At 34.8% G+C, this 7424-nt stretch overlaps 1 protein-coding gene, 1 long non-coding RNA gene and 1 pseudogene across 2 annotated transcripts in view; 2 read left to right on the top strand and 1 right to left on the bottom strand.

Moving 5' to 3' along the window:
• The window catches only part of LOC133201752 (tubulin--tyrosine ligase-like protein 12), a 232685-nt gene that overhangs the window by 44817 nt on the left and 180444 nt on the right, over nucleotides 1-7424 (bottom strand). The gene's annotated exons all lie outside the window — the stretch shown is intronic.
• The window catches only part of LOC133201756 (uncharacterized), a 122346-nt gene that overhangs the window by 35020 nt on the left and 79902 nt on the right, over nucleotides 1-7424 (top strand). The window lies entirely within an intron of this gene.
• LOC133201582 (uncharacterized) lies at nucleotides 2685-6557 on the top strand (annotated as a pseudogene).

Genomic DNA, 7424 nt, shown 5'->3' with positions numbered 1-7424 from the left:
TTAATGAATTCGCTTTGCGGTAACTTATTCAACAAGACGATATTTTGACAGAAGTTAATATTAGTGTATATCAATTTTTAGGGCAAATGCTGGTCGTTTCGTATCTTGTTCTTTATAAATAAAAATTACCACACCAAACAATATCTAAAAAAGAAAACTCGATATTTGTTAACAAAAAATCTTTAAAAAAATCATCAACTTTCTTATTCCTTAAAAAGACCTATTAATGTTGCACCTATTTAAATAAGCATGCAATTCACCTTATCAAGTAATACAAATGATTGTCACACTACAATCGCGGCACTTTCTTCATTTTCAAAACCAAAACATATGCCAGAAAATTATTAATCCTTTTCTATGGTAGAAAGAAAGCACTACTTTCCTTTTAGAATAGCTTCCGTGTAACGCTTCTTTTGATAATATAGAATACTTGTACCATTGATATTTCCCCGTTTTATACATGTAGTTATTTACGAGGTTAATATTCAATGCAGGTTTAATTTCCTTAAGTCATAAAGTCATTGTGTTTACCGAAAGTCAAGTTAAAAGAGGAAACTGTATATGCTCATCTTGTAATGTCAGTGTGTTACAGCTGATCAATTTTTCACTGAAAAAAAAACTGTAAAACTGCAGTACATGCAATTAAAACAAGCGAATTCAAAGAATTGTGGTCCCCCGCTTTCGGTGTCTTAGTGGATGGGATGCAATTATTTATGGCATATTGTGCCAAATATGAACGCCCTATCATGTGTTATTCAGAAGTAATCACCAAATTTAATTTTTTTTGAAAACGTCAAACATGAAAGTCAAGGTCAAGGTGTCAAAAATCATAGCATGCTCAGAAACATCTTGTCACAGGTAATGTACATTTCAAATATGAAAGTCTCCTATCTCTTCTCAATCAAAAGTTATAAGGAAAGATATCATTTTTGAAAAGTAGGTCAAACTTCAAGGTCACGGGGTCAAAAATCATAGTATATTTAGAAAGGTTTTGTCACAGGTAACATACATCTGTAATGCGAAAGTCCTATCTAAAGTAATGTTAATTTTTTTTAAAAGTAGGTCAAACTTCAAGGTCACGGGGTCAAAAACCATAGTATATTTGGAAAGGTCTTGTCATGGGTAATGTATATGTGAAATATGAAAGCCGTATCTCTTCTCATTCAAAAGTTATGACCAAGGTTAAAGTTTTTTTGACAGACTGACAGACGGACAGACGAATGAGATTTAATGTCCCCTTGCTTTCGCGAAAGCGGGGGACAATAATTCCACTTAATTTCCAAATTTAAAATAATTAATTTAGTATACGAGTACATATCGGTGTTAGATATCAGAGTATACATTTACATAAACATAAACAGGTAAATCATTACAATCTAACATCGATATGCCAAAAAAAAAATCAAGACTTCTGAAAATTCGAGATAAATTTTTAATTCGACAGTACTTAGTTAATGTATATAAAAATATTTTTTATGCCCCCGTATCGAAGATTCGGGGGTATATAAATTTTGCCCTGTCCGTCCGTCTGTCTAGCTGTTTATCTGTTTGTCTGTCCGCAAAAACTTGGTGCTACGGCTTTCATATTTCACATGTGTATTTCTTGTGAGAAGGCCTTTCCTTGGGCACCATTAATTTTGACCATTTGACCTAGAGCTTGATGTTTGATTTACTTACTTTTCCATATCTATTCAATGGTAGTTGCTAGGGCTTTCATATTTCACAGGTATATTCCTCGAGACAAGACCTTAATTGAGGTACCAACTATTAAATTGATTTGCATTTGATGAAGTTTAACCTTTGCTATAAGTTGCCATAAGGGGGCATCAGTGTTTCATAAACACATCTTGTTTTAACCTAAATTTGGGTTCGAGATTCAAAGAGGCTTACCCTGTGGATTTGATCCATTCTAATTAAAGATATAACTGAGCATGGCCGTAGGAACCGGGGGGGGGGGGGGGGCTGCCCCCCCCCAATAATTTGCCGATATATAGATTACAATAGAAAACATAGCTACTATATGCTTGTGCCCCCTCAATAAAAACGTCTGATGACCTTTTTTTTTTTCTTGCTTGTCAAGAAATTTTTGGTAGTTGATAGTGCCCCCTCAACTGAAAATGTATGGCTGTGCCCCCGAAACTGAAATTGCTTCCTACGGGCCTGCTGAGAAGTGCAGACAATGTTCACTCCTTTGTCACAAGACCAAAATTTAATTCTGCTAAAACTTTATCATTTACATTCAATAGAAAATGGTTTTAATATCTTTAAATAGTATGTAGAAAGATGCTTTTACGCTAGCAATTTTAAACAGAATCATTAATTTTGCAAGTTCTTCGTAAGTTCTTTTGTAAAACAGGCCCCGGGGCCCCGTCTTACAATAGAACTAAAATTAAGACCAGACTTTGGTTTTCCAAATTTTTCTCTTCTTTACATTTATTTGAAATAGATATAATAATATATTATACAGAAATTTATTTTTTTTAAAGATTTTTGAAAAGATACTTATAGAGTGCATTTTTTAAATGTTTAGGTGACAAGATGTTAAGTCAGCTAAAATTATTGGACATAGTCATAAGTTCTTTTCTGATAGAAATTCATCAAACTCAACGCTATTAATTGTGACGTTAATTACTTAAACGCGCAAAATGACGTTATGATATTTCCCTGATTCTGACGTCATGATTCCCTTGGAAGATCTAAAATAACAAGATGGTTTCTGAAGAGCATGTTGAAAACATTGACCAGAAAATATGACAAAGTGGCTTTGTGTAGCAATAACTTGCATATTTTTGATGCATAAAAAGATTGGGTGAGTTGAGATTTTATTGTTTATTTAAAACGAATTTGTTGATTACTTTTTAGAAATCGTAGATGAAACAAATAAGAAAAGAATGTAGATTTTTTTAAAAAATTGAAAAATACAATATTACCAAGCATATCTCATCCCTGTGTGATGAAGTGTGTTACTGATTTCCACAGAAATTTAAGAACAGTTTGTATGAAAATACTGTGTGCATGCATGTACAAGACTCAGAGTATTTTCTACGTACATGTCCCGTTGCAAGAGGATCCCACCCATCCCTCCCAAGAGTCTTCTTCATTTTTATATAGAATGTAGCTTTCGAATTCAACACTTCAAGTTTGTCATTTTCATACACGTGTTTCATATTCACAATAAAAAAATGTTCACAAAACTTAGATTAATTCGTGAAAAGTCCCATTATTGAAATCTTTTAAACCATACTAAGTTAATAAATCATATGTATCACTTTTTACTAGATTATGTCATGCCCTTTCTGAGGAGGAACACATCGACACACATCACATCGGCGAGAAACTGTTCTATGCCGTATTTGGGGTGGAGAAATTACCAATCTGCTTGTTATGCGACGATGATCACCAACCATCAGAGAGAAATTCTTCATTCTTAGGTATAAGGTCGACTTTTCAAGTAATCATTTCAAATATTTAATGCCTTAAAAAAATTTCGAACCGCCTCATCTTGATTGGTTGATTAATTATGAAGAAATACATACACAAAATACTTTTCTTTTCTTTTATAAGTTTGAGTATTTATTTTATCAGAAATTCATTTTTTTAAAACTCCGATGATTTGGGGGTGTTATTTTATATTCATGACCAAAATAAAACAGTTAATTTTTATTCATGACCGTCGTCAATACGTAAATAATTTTGAAAATGCGAAAAAAATTGATATATTTGCTGGTGTCGTATATAGTGAATCTTCCACATAGCAAACCTTTCCCTACAATATTTACTAAATAGTAACCCTTCCCCCTAGGAATAAATGCCATATAATAAGTCTCCCGTCCGAAACTGTTAAGTCTATAGGAAATATCCTCCCCTCTTAAAATTTTAATCTACAATATTTTTGTTCACAAAATCACAATTCATCAAAATGAAATAATTGATACTGGTAGTCTTATCAATTTTACAAGGGTTCCATTATATTTAAAATGCTCTTCGCGTAAATTTCAAACGAATGTGATTTAGCGGGAAAAATAACAATTATCGGATTGCAAATTTTGAATTTACTATAGGTGGAAGTAAATGCAAATTTCACATGATAATAAACCTTCTTCCTATAGGGGAAGGGTACTTCGGAGGGTGGGGATGGGTAGGGGGGGGGTGCTATTGGATACTATATATAAATGACATACCGGCGTGGCTACATGTATATCCACGTATGTACCAATAGTCTGACTTCCCGGTTTCAGATCTAGGACATTCACATTTCCTTCCAGCTGCTGTCGGGTGTCTCTTGGGACTGTTGTTTTTCTTGTGTCTGTTGGCCATATGCATCTTGAACCAACGCTTCAGAGCAGGCGAGTAAATTTACGCTTTAAATATAAACCGCGTAGTGGTTCTCTTGAATTAATAAGAATCAGTGAAAATAATTATCCAATTGAAAACTGAGTCAGATGCTATTTTACCCTGAATATAAGTAAATATGGCGTTTTTACAGATAAAATCAAGGTCGGGGACAAAAGCACTAAAGTTCGTAAAAATCCTGCGAATTTGAGAGGTATTGTTGTGAAAAGAATACATGCAACGAGAATCAAATGTCCAACACAAGTGGCTGATCAAGACAGGCGAGAAAAGGGCTCAAGGAAAATTCGTCTGTTTGTCAGAAAGCACCGGGATGGATCTGTTGAAACACTCAAGGTTCGATTAGACAACTACAAAGATCCAAACTTTCGCCAGGGAGAAAAAGGACGGAAGAGGAACAAAAAAGCACTAGAAGAATATCAAGCAAAGGACCTCCCTGAAGAACTTCTTGATTCTCTGTTGTATGTGAAACCAAACTGTACTAGAGCATCGTCACGACAAAATTAAATCTTATAGAAGAACACAAAACGAGAAACCCAATGTTCCCAGAAAATATTATCGAACTCCGCCAAAGAACTTCAAACAGAACATTCGTGACGGTGTACTAATGGAGGACATCGATTGTTTAACAGATCTTGGGCCACCTCAACATTCTTCAACTTTCGTCCAGTCTGATCCGCACTCATTTTACCAGTCTAATCTGAACGGATCGTCCAAGGATCCCTTTGTTGACGCTTCGTGTGACAATTTGGGATCACCCTTGGAACTCCAAGTCCCGCGCTACGGTAACGAAAACATGCAAGTATACAAACAAAATGGTTTTTCAAGGGACCCACCAACGTTAGAAAAGCGGAAGTCTGTAGGTAAATCAACGTCAATTACATTCCATACGTCAACCTCAGACAAGAATGATTGCGAGGACCCTCTATTTTTATGTAATATTGGATCTTCGAATCATCCAACCTCATTCCAAGAGGACAGTACAGAAAGTACATTTGCGCGGGAAAATGGATTGTCGTTTGATCAAAGTGCAGGCAATAGTTTGCAGTTATCAAGACATGATAACTCATTAATTCTGGATACGTCTGCAGAATCCACAAACACGGGAATTGGTAATATTGTCGATTCGTTCCAAGGACTAAGATATAGATCTGCGACATGTGTGCGAAATGCTCTGGAATGCACTTCAAACATTGCTCTGCAAACTGGGCGTGGAGCACGCTACGTCGGCAGAAAAACAGTGGAAGGAGCAACAGGGCTGCTTCAAAGAACAGGACATGGAACACGTGTTGTTTTTGCAAAAACTGCAGACGGTGTCCATTACGTCATCGAGTCAACATGCAGCCAAACTAGACGTAGATGTGTTGCTAGGAAAATATGTGCTGCAGAAAAATCTATTCTCTGTTCTATTGCTAGGGAAAATTTGAATTGGAATGTTTACGAATACATGCAGGAGTTTGGTCAATATGGTGATGACACGGTAAGTACGTGTACAAGACCTGTGGTTTTGATATGTTTTGTTTATTCACCATAATGTTAACTATGTATTTTTAGTACTTTTGAATGATAAAAAAATATATTTCATTCAAAAAGCACTATCTCTGTTTATTAAAAAAAAAACCTATTCATTTTTTAATGTAATTAATAACAAAAGATTTAATCGAATTATTTTTTTAGAAGTATGCAGGATTTATTTTATTATTTTTTTTCTTTTACAGAATACAGCTCTTCATCTCGTCGCCGCTGTGTTGGTAAAATTTTCGGTTGACAAAGCTCGTTCCTATGCAAAGCGCCATCTGGATGTCAATATGTCTTGCATGCTTTCAAGCGACAGCTTAAATTTTACTGAACATGAAAATTTGCATGCTAGTGGAGATTTTTCATACGAAAATTTAATTTGAAATTTCGCCGTCTTAAAGATTTGGCAACCATATTTAAGAATTTAAGATGCATGGTACACAGGCTATCAGATCGTATAATTCGACTAGCGAAACGGGAGGGGGGTATAAAAAATGTATACCCTCAGTTTTGTCATTTAAGGATTAAAGCGATCCAGAGAACTGTGACATGTGATCATTAAATGATTTTTTGTTTGAACAAAAACAATCTGTGATTGTGAAATGGGAAGCAGATAAATCTTCATTTTGTTAATCATGAATGCTCGACAATTATGTCTTATCTTATTCATAGTAAAGTTTCATATTTAATGTAATCTGATGACTATAGTAAACAGGGTCTTCTCGAAAATAAAAATGGGAAGAAGGACGCCTACATGGACAACTTTAGCTCCCAGGTAACAGAATTGGGGGGACATATACAGCCGATCCTCATTAATCCGGGCGCTTGTGTTCCCGAACAAATCGTCCGGATTAATGAAGCTTCCGAATTACTGAAACGCATTTCAAGACCATAAATTGTTTAGTAAAAATTGCAAACTAATCTAATTTTTGAATGATTTTATGAAATACAACAAAATCGTTTGGATTAATGAAGCGTCCGAATTACTGAAGGCATTTCAAGACCATAAATTGTTTAGTAAAAATATCAGGCTTTTTTTACTTTTGAAATAATTTTTGAAAATAAAACAAATTTTTCATCATTTTTTATTTGAATATTTACACAAACGTACGACATGTTTGTTAAATAGAATATTCATCAAAATTTGTTTTCAGTTTATGGGCCTGTTATGTTTAGCTCAGATAAATGTAATTTCCGTTCCCAACAAACTTCGTCCGGAAGGCGAATCGTATTAATTTATTTTCAGTAAATAATAAATAAGCCCCCCCCCCCAAGGAACCCCTGACCCAGATACTATGAAATTCACAATTTTTGGACGAGGCACTCTTCCTCATCATAACTATGTGCTTAGTTCATAAGTTTAATACCCAGGAGCAGAGGAGAAGATTTTCAAAGAATTGATGCATTTTCACAAATATAATCATTAGAGCCCCGTCCTAACACTAGAACCCCTGACCCAGTGTCATGAAATTTACAATTTTGGAAAAGGCACTCTTCCTCATCATAACTATGTAATTAGTTCATCGGCTTAATAACCAGGAGCAGAGGAGAAGATT

Source organism: Saccostrea echinata, unplaced genomic scaffold, assembly GCF_033153115.1.
Source record: "Saccostrea echinata isolate AGI-Se365-2 ecotype Australia unplaced genomic scaffold, CSIRO_AGI_Sech_v1 ptg000045l, whole genome shotgun sequence".
Lineage (NCBI taxonomy): Eukaryota > Metazoa > Mollusca > Bivalvia > Ostreida > Ostreidae > Saccostrea > Saccostrea echinata.
The sequence above is the reverse complement of the archived record's forward strand: the minus strand, read 5'-3'. Positions and strand labels throughout refer to the sequence as shown.